The sequence below is a fragment of the Takifugu rubripes genome, chromosome 1 (assembly GCF_901000725.2).
Source record: "Takifugu rubripes chromosome 1, fTakRub1.2, whole genome shotgun sequence".
In the NCBI taxonomy this organism is placed as follows: domain Eukaryota; kingdom Metazoa; phylum Chordata; class Actinopteri; order Tetraodontiformes; family Tetraodontidae; genus Takifugu; species Takifugu rubripes.
The window spans coordinates 6,432,945-6,447,090 of NC_042285.1; the positions used below are offsets into that span (position 1 = coordinate 6,432,945).

At 43.7% G+C, this 14,146-nt stretch overlaps 1 protein-coding gene across 1 annotated transcript in view; it reads left to right on the plus strand.

The window, feature by feature from the left end:
- The window catches only part of LOC101068205 (carbonic anhydrase-related protein 10), a 144,611-nt gene that overhangs the window by 16,908 nt on the left and 113,557 nt on the right, over positions 1-14,146 (plus strand). The gene's annotated exons all lie outside the window — the stretch shown is intronic.

A 14,146-nucleotide genomic window follows, 5' to 3' on the forward strand; every position in this document is an offset into this window, starting at 1 on the left:
AGGTAGAGGATAGAATAGGTAGGAGAGAGAGGAGAGGAGAGGAAGAGAGAGGAGAGGAGAGGAGGGAAGAGGGTAGAGGAGAGGAGAGGAGAAGAGAGAGGGAGAGGAGAGGAGAAGAGAGGAGAGGAGAGGAGAGGAGAAGTAGAGTGAAGGGAGGGGAGGAGAGGAGAGGAGAGGAGAAGTAGAAGGAGGAGGAGGGAAAAAAGAGGAGAGGAGAGGAGAGAGGAGAGGAGAGAGAGGAGGAGGAGGAGAGGAGAGGAGAGGAGAGGAGAAAGAGGCACAGAGCACAGAAACACACACAAAAATACGATATACAATCACTTCAGCGGGGCAGGAGGTCAGAAAAGCAGAAAAACTACACAAGAATCAGCGTAACTATGTCTGCTTGATGAGGAGGGGAAGGAGAGGAAAGGAGAGGAGAGGAGGGAGAGGAAACCATGACCCAGTGGGGTGACAGAGGCCTGTCAGGTGATCATGTTTCCGGACCCCGGCAGCCTTGGCCTATAACAGCATAGCTAAGATGTGACCTAACGATTAGACGACCCCCTAAGTATGATAATCTGTCTGTCTATGATAGTAACTGGAACTAAAGAATTAGTAACAATAAGCTTTTTCAAAGAGGTAGGTTTTAAGTCTGATCTTAAAAGTGGCGATGGAGTCAGCCTCCCGTACCTGGACAGGGAGCTGGTTCCATAGCAGGGGGGCCTGGTAGCTAAATGCTCGGCCCCCCATTCTACTCCTAGAAACTCTGGGAACCACAAGTAGACCAGCATTCTGAGAGTGGAGCGGTCTATTGGGCTGATAAGGTATCACTAGCTCCTCCAGGTAGATGGAGCTAGGCCTCTGAGGACCTTGTAGGTCAAAAGAAGGGTTTTAAAAATTATTCTAAATTTAACGGGCAGCCAATGAAGCGACGCCATTACAGGAGTTATGTGATCTCTTTTGTCAATACCTGTCAGAACTCTGGCTGCAGCATTTTGGATCAACTGGGGGCTTCTTAAAGAGTTGTTTGGACACCCTGATAATAAAGAATTACAGTAGTCCAGCCTGGAAGTAACAAATGCATGGACTAACTTTTCAGCATCATGCCGCGTCAGCAGCTTCCTGATCTTTGTGATGTTCCTCAAGTGAAAAAAGGCACTTCTAGAGACTAATTTAATGTGTGAGTTGAAGGAGAGATTTTAATCAAAAGTTACTCCTAGATTCCTCACAGAGAGACTAGATGTTAATGAGATACCATCTAGAGTGATCATGTGATCTAATCTATCCCTGAGAGGTTCAGGACCAAACACCATGACCTCAGTTTTTCCTGGGTTAAGGAGGAGGAAATTTGAAGACATCCAGGACTTTATGTCTTTAAGACAGGTCTGGAGCTTCACTAACTTCTCTGTCTCCTCGGGTTTCATGGATAAATAGAGCTGAGTGTCATCAGCATAACAATGAAAATTTATCCCATGCTGCTGAATAATGTTCCCTAAGGGAAGCATGTACAAGGTGAAGAGGATTGGTCCAAGTACAGAACCTTGAGGAACTCCATGGCTAACCCTACTGCACCATGGACATGAGCAAACTGGTATCTATCAGATAAATATGATCTAAACCAGTCTACTGCTGTCCCTTTAATCCCAATCACATGTTCCAGTCTCTGTAACAGGATGCTGTGATCAACTGTATCAAAAGCAGCACTGAGGTCCAGCAGAACCAGCATAGAGACTAGTCCATGATCGGAAGCTATGAGAAGATCATTAGTGACTTTAAGAAGTGCTGTTTCTGTGCTGTGGTGAGCTCTAAAGCCTGACTGAAACATCTCAAACAGGCTGTTCCTCTGCAGGTGCTCCAGTAACTGAGTCACCACCACCTTCTCTAGAACTTTAGAGATAAAAGGAAGGTTGGATATTAAGCCTATAATTTGCTAAGACATCAGGATCCAGTGATGGTTTCTTAATCACTGCCACCTTGTAGGACCGGGGTACATAACCTGACACTAAAGAACCATTGATCTGGTCCAGGACAGAAGTGCCTATCAATGGTAAAACATCCTTCAACAGGTGTGTTGGGATGGGATCTAAAAGACACGTGGTGGTCTTGGATTTCTGAATTAGCGATGACGCCTCAGAAAAATATATAGGGCTGAAGGAGTTAAGGGCTCGTTGGAGACCCTGTATGTTCCCACAGTCAGCACATCTGGTGATGGTCCAGTTGTTGGGATGGTGGTTGCTTTCTCTCTGATAGCTAGAACTTTATCAGTGAAGAAGCTCATGAAGTCTTCACCACTAAGGGAAGAAGGGATACGTGGATCTAAAACACTGTGACTCTTAGTTAATTTGGCCACAGTGCTGAAAAGAAACCTGGGGTTGTCTTATTTTCCTCAATTAAAGAAGAAAAATAAGCTGTTCTAGCCTTGCGAAGGGCCTTTTTGTAAACTAATAGACAGTCTTTTCAGGCTACATGATAGCTGTCTATTTTACAAGAGTGCCACTTCCTTTCCAGTCTTCGCACTTTCTGCTTGAGGGTCCTGATATGTGAATTATACCAGGGGGCACACCTCCTCTGATTTACTTTTTTTTTTCAGGGGGGCAACAGAATCAAGCGTGATTCTCAGTGAGGTTGCTGCACCTTCAGCAACAGAGTCAACCTCAGCAGGGCTAAGATTATAATGATTGATCCCTGGGAAAACACACGGTGGTCCTGGGATCAGCACAGGGATCACTTCCTTAAACTTAGCTACAGCATTATCTGAAAGACATCTGCTATAGTAAGACTTTGTTCTGAGCATAGAAGAATCCTTAATCATAAATGTAAAAGTGATCAAAGAATGGTCTGACAGGACTGGGTTCTGAGGGAACACTGACACATGTTTTACCTCAACACCATAAGTCAGAACTAAATCTAGGGTGTGATTGAAGCTATGAGTTGGTTGGTTTATCTGCTGGAGGAAACCAACTGACTCAAGTAATGAAATGAAGCCATTTCTAAAGCTGTCATTTATAACGTCTATATGGATATTAAAGTCTCCAATGATAATGACTTTGTCCGTTCTAAGGACCAAGTCAGATAAGAAATCAGAGAACTCCGACAGGAACTCTGAATGTGGACCAGCAGGGGGCCGATATACAACTACAAACAGAAGTGGCTTTTCTGCCTTCCAGTTCAGATGGTGATGCCAAGAGTCAGGCTTTCAAATGAACTGAAGCCATGTTTTTTGTCTGGGATTAATTAATAACTTGGAGTGATAGATTGCTGCCACTCCCCCTCCTCGACCAGTAACACGAGGAATATGATAATTAAGATGGGTAGGAGGAGTAGATTCATTTAAGCTAACATACTCCTCCTCGTGAAGCCAGGTCTCAGTAAGACAAAATAAATCAATGTGATGATCCGCTATCAGGTCGTGTACTAACAGGGATTTACACAAAAGAGATCTAATATTTAACAGTCCACACTTAATTGTGATATTAGTTTCTCCAACTTGTGCTTAGTATTAATTTTAATAAGATTTTGGTGATTGACCGCTCCCCTGCTCTGTGCTCGGTGAACTTTTAACCGTGGAACAGAGACTACCTCTATAGTGTTAAGTATGTTATTGTTGGCAGATGAGGGTTCTAAGGAAGCAGCAGAGAGGTGTGTAAGACTACACTCTGCATCTTGTCTGGACCGTGGATTGTCAGGTCACTTTGGGTCTAATAAAATTAGCCAAATTACTAGAAATAAGAGAAGCACCATCTCATGTGGGATGGACACCGTCTCTCCTAATCAGACCAGGTTTTCCCCAAAAAGTGCTCCAATTGTCTATAAAGGCTACCTGGTTTTCGGGGCACCACCGTGACAGCCAGCAACGAAGCGATGACATGCGGCTAAACATCTCATCGCTGGTGAGATTGGGGAGGGGACCAGAGAATGCTACGGAGTCCGACATCGTTTTTGCGTAGTTACACACCGACTCCAAGTTAATTATAGTGACCTCCGACTGACGAAGCCGAGTGTCGTTGGCTCCGACGTGAATAATAACTTTACCAAATTTACGATTACGTCTCGCCAGCAGCCATAAATTTGCTTCTATGTCGCCCGCTCTGGCCCCCGGAATGCACTTGACTATGGTCGCTGGAGTCGGCTTCACGTTGCGCAAAACAGAGCGTTGGAGTTAGCTTAAAGTTAGATTAAAGACCAATTATTTTCTGAGATTATTGTTCTTTGAGTCATGTAGTTTTTGGTTTGAGTCTGCTCAATGTTCCACTTGTCCCATACAAATGTATGTAAATAGAAGTTTCTACTCATGAGAAATAGTTTTGATAAAGTAGTTGAGTGTTTTGGCAAAATTTCACTGTAGAACAGGTCAAGCATTGTCAACGAAGGTTTGAAAAAAATGACTGGATCTTAGGCTGTTCAAACATTTAGAATGATCTAGAAGATCCAAGCAGTCATCCAAATCAGCAATTTGCAACGCCACAGTGCATATTCCACTGATGGCCAGCATCTGTCACAACAGAGATATACATCTGTAGCACTTTGATCTACAAAGTAATGGCATCAGAATGCTAAAGCTAAGTGCCAAAGCTATGGTTAGAGAGCTATGGAGAGAGCGATCTTAAGCCGTGTCCTTCCGCTCTGCATTCCCAATTTCCAATCACACATTGCAGAGAAACTGTTCACATAAAACATCTCACGAATCTGGCAGAAGGAGCAAGTGCCTGAAAACATGACTAGTGTGGAAGGACACTCAAATACCTTCAGACAGACTCAAATCAATGGTTTTCAAACATACTTGGCTGCCCTACTGCCTGCTTATTACCCTCCACACTAAAGCCAGACCCTTAATTTAGAAATGTGGAGTACAATTGTCTTTTCAGACATACACAGAGGTACAAACAACAAAATTCTATTCCTCCTTTGTTAGCATACACTTTTGTTCCAATACAGCCAATGCTGCAATGCATGCTTTACCACCTGACACCCCTTGGAGTTTGGCAGTTGACTGCCCAAACTCTGTTTGGCTTTCTAATCAATTATGTTCTAATTTGTCAAATATGTCAAGAAATTGTTAAGACCAGATGTCTATCTGTGTATGTGTGTGTGTTCTTGTACTTGCTACATACTAAGGAGCAAAATCTGCATTCTTCTAGCACAGTGAGAGCATTTTGGAGAATTTTGGACATTTTGGCTGGTCCTCACAAATTTAAAGGACTGTTTAAGGTATAAGACATTGTTTTAAGGTTGAGGCTGGAACTGGCTTTGAATTGGGGTCAAGGTCAGGGAGTTAGACGGGGTGGCTTGTGTTAGGAGCTGGGTAATCCATTATATTTATGAAAGTCCTCACAAAGACAGTACAAGGATGTGTGTGGGTGTGTATTTTGCTATTGTTTAATTATTGAGTTCTGTGTGCAACTTGTGTTTATGTTTTAATGTGATTCTATCTTGACCTGTCACTCCTGCCACTAGTGTCTGCCTGTGTTGGTCTGGCCCATTGATTAGATCTTCTGTTTGTGTCTTCCCAGCATCCAAAGAACACAGTGGAACCAAACTTTAGTTGGTTATCACTTTAATATTAGAAGGACACAGATAATAACTAAGCATTTGTCAGCAATGCAATGTATCTAATGTATCTAACATATATATAATATAATGGTGCCTATACATCAGGGTGATAAAAGACCAATTAAAAAAAAAAAACTCCTTTGAAAAGAATAGAGATTTCCTGGGATAAAATGTAAAAATAATATTACTTACTTTTTCAATTGGTAATGCAATACAATAGATGGATGAGGGAGGGAGGGAGGGATGGACGGAGGGAGGGACAGACGTACGGACGGACAGACAGACAGACAGACCGACAGACCCTGTAGGTATATGTGTGTGTGTTCATGTTATAGTCAAGACTGATAGTCAAGACTTAACCAGAGGCCAGGATCTCAAGGAAATGATCTGTCATAAGAGGGTATTTTTTGTGGTACCCCCTTTTTTCCACATTGTTAATAACATTCATCTCTGCATTGGTAAAAATCAACTGTTAACAAATATAAATCTATAGATCCAACTATAAGGAATCAATAACAGACATTTCAACAGCAACTCCACTAACATATTTTTCACATTTTCAATATTGCCGGGACATCTGACAGGACTCCTGTACAGCTCCACATTTCACAACATGGAAGGAGCAGATTAGTGTTTGAGTGTCTGGTCAAGATGCATCCCTGACATCTGCTGTGGTGTTGGGAGAGCATCCAGCCAGGGGCAGATTCTGAGGCACAGGCAGGACATACTGCAGGGTGACATCTCCTGTCAAGCTCTAAGTGGACGGGTGTCCTCCCCATAATGAAGATGGAAGCTGCAGGTGGAGGATGTCAGGGTGTCACTGCAGAAGATAAGGAGAGTCAAAAGGAATCACAGGGGTGCTTTCATGAGCAGAAATAAGTTTTTAAGGGCACTTGATCACTTAAGCTGGAAATTCATATTTAAAGAACTTTAGATTTGTACCAAATTTCAAACTTTGATGAAATATTGTGAATATCAATTGTAGTAGTATTATGTGACTATAATTGACATGTGTACCGCTATTAGTATACAGTTACACCCTTAGTAGTGTACAGTGAAAAATGTTGCTTATTTACCAGCAAATGATGCCCCCAAACAAATTTTCATGTGCCAGACTCCACAGGGTAAAACAAGCATTTCATTTCTTTTAATCTATGATGCAAAATAGTCTTCTAAAATAATGAAGTGCTCAATGAGGCAGAGATGAAAGACTTGGCAGTGAAACAAATGAAAAAAACAAATGGATGTTTCCCCCCTGTAATATCAGTTGGCCTCATTATAGCACGTTGGCTCTATATTATCTCCAGGTAACACAGTGCATCGAAAAAGGATTTATTTGATATTATAAATAAACTATTGCCCTCATTATAGCCCAAAAGTAACTGTTTTTTATTACTAAAATTGCCATGTCACCACAAATCATATATTTAGTCACAAGTTAATATGACTAGCAAAAAAAACAAAACAAAGTTTTGTGTGAACTTAATGTAATTTAATTCCATCATATGCTAATTAGCAGCTGTGTGGTTTATAATTTATCATATCATGACCTCTGAATACATAATGCTCACAATCTCAGAGCTGTTGGACCTTGAATTAAACAGTGCCGTAGGCGAAATCACGTCTTTCTCTGTGGCACAATAGAAATTGAGTTTAGTGCAAACACTCACCATTTCCAATATTTTCACAATAGATTCTGAATGTAGGGGTAATATATGTGCAGTCTAGTAAGTTAAAACTATCTTCTGTCTTGTTCATAATTAGATAAGTAAAATGTTAGTGCCAAGAACGAAAATATTAATAAATTAAATTTTTTTAACACCTTATTTATGGCACATGAACACATTCGAGTTTAATTAAGTAAAATGTGGTCTTTGCCTAAAATAAAGTCCATTGTGTTTCAGCGTGAGTACTATATTTGGACAGCACATGAAAACTCAGTTGCCATGACTTTTTTGCAATTATATGAAGTGTAATGTTGTTTTCTTTCTACTTAAGTTCCAGTCAGGCAGCAGCAGAGTTACCTGCATTTCCCTTGGGGCCATAGTTACATTCAGGCTTACAGCCACCCCCCTCCCTTTCACTTCAGTGCAGTGGCACAAAAGGAGGCCTTGAGGAGCTTCAGCATGTTTTTAAATATTCTATTTTTTACTGGACTCGACTGTGAACCACCCCAGTTTACAAGTGGTGAACAGGACACTACAACTTGAATCCTCTCACTCTTTGATAGTGGAGCTTTTATGTGTTGTTCCCATTTTTGTTGTTGTTGTTCCACAGTCCTTAAACATGCGCATATGTCATTCGGCAACTGTGTGAGAGATGAACTGTTCAAAGTGTACTCCTGCCTCTTATTGGATGACGACTGTAATGGGTTCCAGCACCTTAGGACCCTAATTTAGAATTAGAAGTAATTAACAGAAGTTAGATGAAAGATGGATGAAGATGAATCTGCTATAGAAATGTATTAGCTCATCTACAGATCCACATATGCTGAGGCACTGCTAATTAGTGTTCTCTTTAATAAGCATAAGGCAATTATGTAGCCAAAAGTTGGTCAAGAAAACATCTGCTTTGTCATCATAAAGCTGTTATGGTATTGTTATATCATTCTTTTATTAATACATTGATTTATTTTAAAAGCCATAAAGTATTATCTGAACTCTGTCATAATTTATCTTCATCATAAATCAGAAAGTAGAGCCAGTGGGCCAGTAAAACCCCAATGTGGCCAAATCTGACTGAGAGTCCTATATCTTAGTTAGCTCAAAAAGTTCAAAATGGGTGTATAAATGAAATCAAACTAGATCACAATTAGGGGGAAAGAAGAGATTTTAATTAGTTTGTGTGATTGTACAGAACTAAGGATTTCCTTGGTGTTTTGACTAATAATTCTCTAAAGAATTTCAGAACAGGTTTTTAAAAATAGATCATCTTATTCTTTTTTAGTGTTTGTACTGGTTTGTACTTGGGTTTTTTTGCTGTTCCTAGAGACCCCCATTGCAGGGCAAACTGCCCCTGACAACATGGCTCTTAGGGTCTTTAGGGCACTAAAATCCTCTACCATAAATTTGGGCAGTTATAAGAAGGGAATAAAAAGGGAGTGTGGCAAGACTATAGTAGTTTGCCTCAAGGAAATTCATCTCACTACAGAGATGATGCGGTGTTGTTCATGTTAAAACGGACACATGTAAAATTAGGACTCAGCATTGAAAAATAAAAGACTCCTCTTCCAGTTAAAACTCCAATAACCCTTCATTGCTCCTCCTGCGGGTGGTGGTCCACTGGAGACGGGAGTGTCCACATAGCTGGTTTGGGCTGGGCCTGGCCGGGCCCCATGGACGTAGGCCCAGCCACCAGGCGCTCGCCATCGAGCCCCAGCCCCCAGGCCTGGCTCCAGTGTGGGTAACCCTCTGGGCTGGGTACGCGGCTTCCCTTTTAGGATGTTCCATGTTGGGTCTTGAACCATTCTTTGTCTGACCCTTCACCAAGGACCAATCTGCCTTGGAGACTTGCCCCGGACAGCATAGCTCCCAGGGCTCATTAGGGTACGCAAACTCCTCCACCACGATAAGGTGATGGTTCACGGAGGAGAGCTTTGATCGTGTTCCGAGGGCGGTGGTAGGTACTTGGGGACATTGAGTCTGAATGGGCCATGTTCCGCTCCGCCATTGTCGAGGCGGCTGTCGCGAGCTGTGGCTGCAAGGCCACTGGTGCTGGTCGTGGCGGTAATCCCCGTACCCGATGGTGGACACCAGAGGTGAGGGGAGCCGTCAAGCTGAAGAAAGAGGCCTACAGGTCATGGCTGGTCTGTGGGTCTCCGGAAGCAGCTGACCGGTACAGGTTGGCTAAGCGGGTTGTGGCCACGACAGTCGCAGAGGCAAAAATTCGGGCATGGGAGGAGTTCGATGAGGCTATGGAGGAAGACTTTCGGTCTGCTCCAAGAAGATTCTGGCTATCTGTCCGGCGCCTTAGGGGCGGCAGGCGGCAACTCGCCCACACCGTGTTAGGTGTGCGTGGGGAGCTGCTGACGTCTCCTTGGGCAATTATCCGGCGGTGGAAGGAATACTTCCAGGAGCTCCATAATACTACTAACCCATATCCTCAAGGTGGAACAGAGTCGGATGACCAGGAAGTGGACCATCCAATTCCCGGAGTGGAAGTTGCCAAGGTAGTGAAAAAGCTGCCCGGCGGCGGAGCTCCGGGAGCGGATGAGATCCACCCGGGGTATCTTAAGGCTCTGGATGTTGTAGGGCTGTCCTGGTTGACACGCCTCTGTAACATTGCGTGGATATCGGGGGCAGTGCCCTTGGACTGGCAGACCGGGGTGGTGGTCCCTATTTTTAAGAGTGGGGACCAGAGGATGTGTTCCAACTATAGGGGGATTACACTCCTCAGCCTCCCTGGGAAAGTCTATGCCAGGGTGCTGGAAAAGAGGATTAGACTGATAGTCGAACCTCTGATCGAGGAGGAACAATGCGGGTTTCGCCCCGGTCGTGGAACCACGGATAAGCTCTTTACCCTTGCTGGGGTGCTTGAGGGGAGTTGGGAGTTTGCCCAACCAGTCCATATGTGTTTTGTGGACCTGGAAAATGACTGGGTCCCCAGGAGCATCCTATGGGGGGTGCTCCAGGAGTATGGGGTGGAAGGTCCCTTGATAAAGGCCATCCAGTCCCTGTACCAAAGGAGCGGGAGTTTGGTCCGGATAGCCGGTTGTAAGTCGGACTCGTTCCCAGTGAGGGTTGGACTCGGCCAGGGCTGCCCTTTGTCACCGGTTCTGTTCACAACTTTTATGGACAGAATTTCTAGGCGCAGCCGGGGAGTGGAGGGTGTCGAGTTTGGTGGGCGGAAGATCTCGTCGCTGCTTTTTGCAGATGACGTAGTTCTTCTGGCGCCATCGAACAGGGACCTCCAACAAAGGCTGGGACGGTTCGCGACCGAGTGTGAAGCAGCAGGGATGCGGATCAGCACCTCCAAGTCAGAGTCCATGGTCCTCGCTCGGAAAAAGGTAGAGTGCCTTCTCCGAGTTGGGGAGGAGGTCCTGCCCCAGGTGGAGGAGTTTAAGTATCTCGGGATCTTGTTCATGAGTGAGGGTAGGATGGAACGGAGGATCAACAGGCGGATCGGAGCGGCGTCAGCAGTGATGTGGGCGCTTAACCGATCCGTCGTGGTGAAGAAGGAGCTGAGCCGGAAGGCAAAGCTCTCGATTTACCGGTCGATCTACGTCCCAGTCCTCACCTATGGCCATCAACGCTGGGTGATGACCGAAAGAACGAGATCGCGGATACAAGCGGCTGAAATGAGTTTCCTCCGCAGGGTGGCTGGGCTCAGCCTTAGAGATAGGGTGAGAAGCTCGGACATCCGGGAGGGGCTCGGAGTAGAACCGCTGCTCCTCCACATTGAGAGGAGTCAGTTGGGGTGGCTCGGGCATCTGGCTAGGATGCCTTCCGGATGCCTCCCTTTAGAGGTGTTCCGGACATGTCCCACCGGGAGGCGGCCTCGTGGCCGGCCCAGTACTAGGTGCAGAGATTACATCTCTCGCCTGTCTTGGGAGCGGCTGGGGGTTCCCCCGGAAGAGCTGATGGAAGTGGGCCGGGGAGAGGGCTGTCTGGGCATCCCTCCTGAAACTTGCTGCCCCCCGCCGACCCGGATCCGGATAAGCGGGAGAAAACGAAATGAAACGAAAAATGACCCATCCTTTCTCCTCCACATGCTGCCTTAACATTGCTGAAGGCAGTGATAGAGTCTATGTCGTAAAGCATATTTATACAGATTCAGATTGCTCTTGTGTTTTTTTTTATTTAAAGTGGGCCAGTGTGTACAGGCATAACCACGCATGAGTCATTAACAGAGACCTACTTTCCTTCTTTACACCTCCGTTGCAGCTGTGCCCTTGTGGCAAATAAAACAACATCAGCCATGCTGCCACGCTCAAAATATGACTAAATGTCTTTTTCCTCAATTGCCGATCCACTGATCAATGGTTCTCTCTTCCAACTGCAATATAGTGTTGATCTTGTGGACTTGGCTCAGGAGAAAAATAAAACAGCGGGCAGAAAGAAGGGGGTCCACCACAGGGGTTGGATTTCCAGCACTGTACATTTTGCCATGTGCAATTAGGCTGGTTTTATTATTTTTATGTCCACGATGTTCGTTTTATAGGAGGTAACACACAGCACCATTAAAATATGTGCAGTAGAAGCTGTCCATGCTAGTAAGGGTTAGACCATAGAAAGGGGAGAAGAGATGGCTGGTGTTGAGACATATGTGTGTAGCACACAGCCCTAATAAGATGTGTGAAACAGCTGGCAGTGATGTTTGCCAAGCAGCAAGGAGGTTAATGAAGGCCTTCCCAGTCGAAAGTGTTTGGGAGTCGGGTGTTATAAAGCATAATATGACCATGTGATTTACGATTACGACACTGGGTTCTGCATTTTAGCAAAAGAACTGAAACCACAAATACAACATCTTCCAGAAAAATGAAAATGTGAGGCTTGTTCTACTTAAATGTCAACTTTTATTTATATTACTTTCTTATTTCCACCTCTTAAATAACAATATAATACATTTTTGGTAATTGAAACAGTGTAGTCCACACAAAGGCAGCAGTTTTGTATAACCAAATGTATAACCAAATTCCAAAATGTCAAACATTAATGTGATTCAGTAACATGACCAGGAGAATAAATAATCATTATAATCATGATGTATGACAACGTATGGCTCAATACCGTATTTTGGTGACCATAAGGCTCACCATATTAAAAGGCACAGTCTCAGTAACGGGTGCTATTTCTATATTTAACACAAACATAAGGCGCACCGGATTATGGGGCACGGTAAAACTAGCTAGCTTAAAACATGCATGCTAGTGTGTATTTAGCACACTAGCATGCATCACATTATTTTTTGATCAGTTCTCCATCGAACACGCCAGATTCCCTCTCGTCATTGTCAGAGTCAGTCTTGTTGCCGTGCGGCTCCTCATAAATGATGCCGGCTTTTGCGAAAGCTGGCAAGCTGAAAAGCTGAAAAGCATTTACAGATTTTGGAACTCGCTACACACGTTAGGCACACTGCATTATAAGGCGCCCTGTCCATTTTGGAGAAAATTTAAGATTTTTAAGTGCACCTTACGGTCGCAAAAATACAGTAGTTTTGTTTATTTTGTATTGGGAGCAACAAATTCTAATCTTGAATGTGAGGAAAATGTTTTTTAAGAGCACACTGTTAAGCTGTATATTTTTGTGCTATTAGTTCATGGAATGTTGCAGGAGCAATAGTTGTCATTGAAAGACAAAGAAAATAAATACATTTTCAAACCATAGATCTCAACTGTCTCTAACCACAGTCTGTCTCCGTAGCGTTACATACAGACCTTTCCACCAAATGAATGGCTAAATGATAAAAAATACAAACAGCTTTCTCTGTTGACTCAATTTCACGGTCTTTTGTCATTACTGGCTACTTTCAAAATCCTCCTGGAAGCCTTTTGACTTGTCATTTGCACAGAGCTTACAGAGTACTTGACATGGCTTGTGTGACTTCACAGATTGGCTCGTGGACCTGCCTCTGTCTGATGGAGGCAATCAGTTCTCTCTCCCAAACAGCAAACACATCACGGATGCAAGAGAGGAGGCATCTAGGATGAATCTTCAAAGGCTGATATTTCTCCAAATACCTTTGTTGATTTCACCTTCCCCCTCCTCCCCCCTCCACCGGCTTGTTTAAATATTTTGTACAATATCAAGTGAGTGATAAAATGACTGGACATTTTTTAATAACTCAGAGTGTATATGTATATGTTTATATGTTAAAGATGCATCCTGTTTTTGTGACATTGAACTTTGTTACTGTGGAACAGTGGGGGCCCAATTTACGCCAGGCAAAGATGTAATTTTTGACAGTTCAGAATATTTCTGCCGCTCACAATGAGCCTCTGTGGAAAGGAAGTGAAGGGGGAAAAAGCATGGATGACTGCATTTGTGATCTTACAATTTTGCAACCTTCTTCTTATAGAAAAGGGATTGCTAAATTCTTGCTCAACATGAGTGGCTTCTATCAGTGTTTCTCAACCTCAGATAGTCCTTTTTCTTCATTTGTCTGCCATTTTTTTTATCTTTCGGAATTCCTCTCATCTCCCACTCATGCCAGGAGTCGATGGTCTCAGCAGGGTATGGATTCTCTTGGTGCTGCAGGAGATTGTAGAGTTGCATTTTTGCCAGCAGAGCCGGGAGGCAAGTAATTAAAAAAAAGAGTGATCCCACTCCAACAAAAGAAGGGAAAGCAACAGCCACGGATAGAGATGCAATAGTTAGAGGGCAATTAAAAATCAAATCATAAATCCATTGTGACATCAGAAGATCAAAGATCACAAGATCTGTCAACCGGATGGATGCTCCTGTAGTCCTGAAATCAAAGAACCACAGAAAGACAACCGTTTCAGTCCAGATTCAAAGTGCCAAAATCAGCTTTTCCTTATTCATATAAGAAATGCATATTGTAATATGTTGGGAGAAAACTCATATATTCTATTTATGCATATGCCGTAGCTTCCATTGCTTCATTCTATCATACTTCAAATAATTTTGCGATCAGGCCTCAGGGATGGACGGAA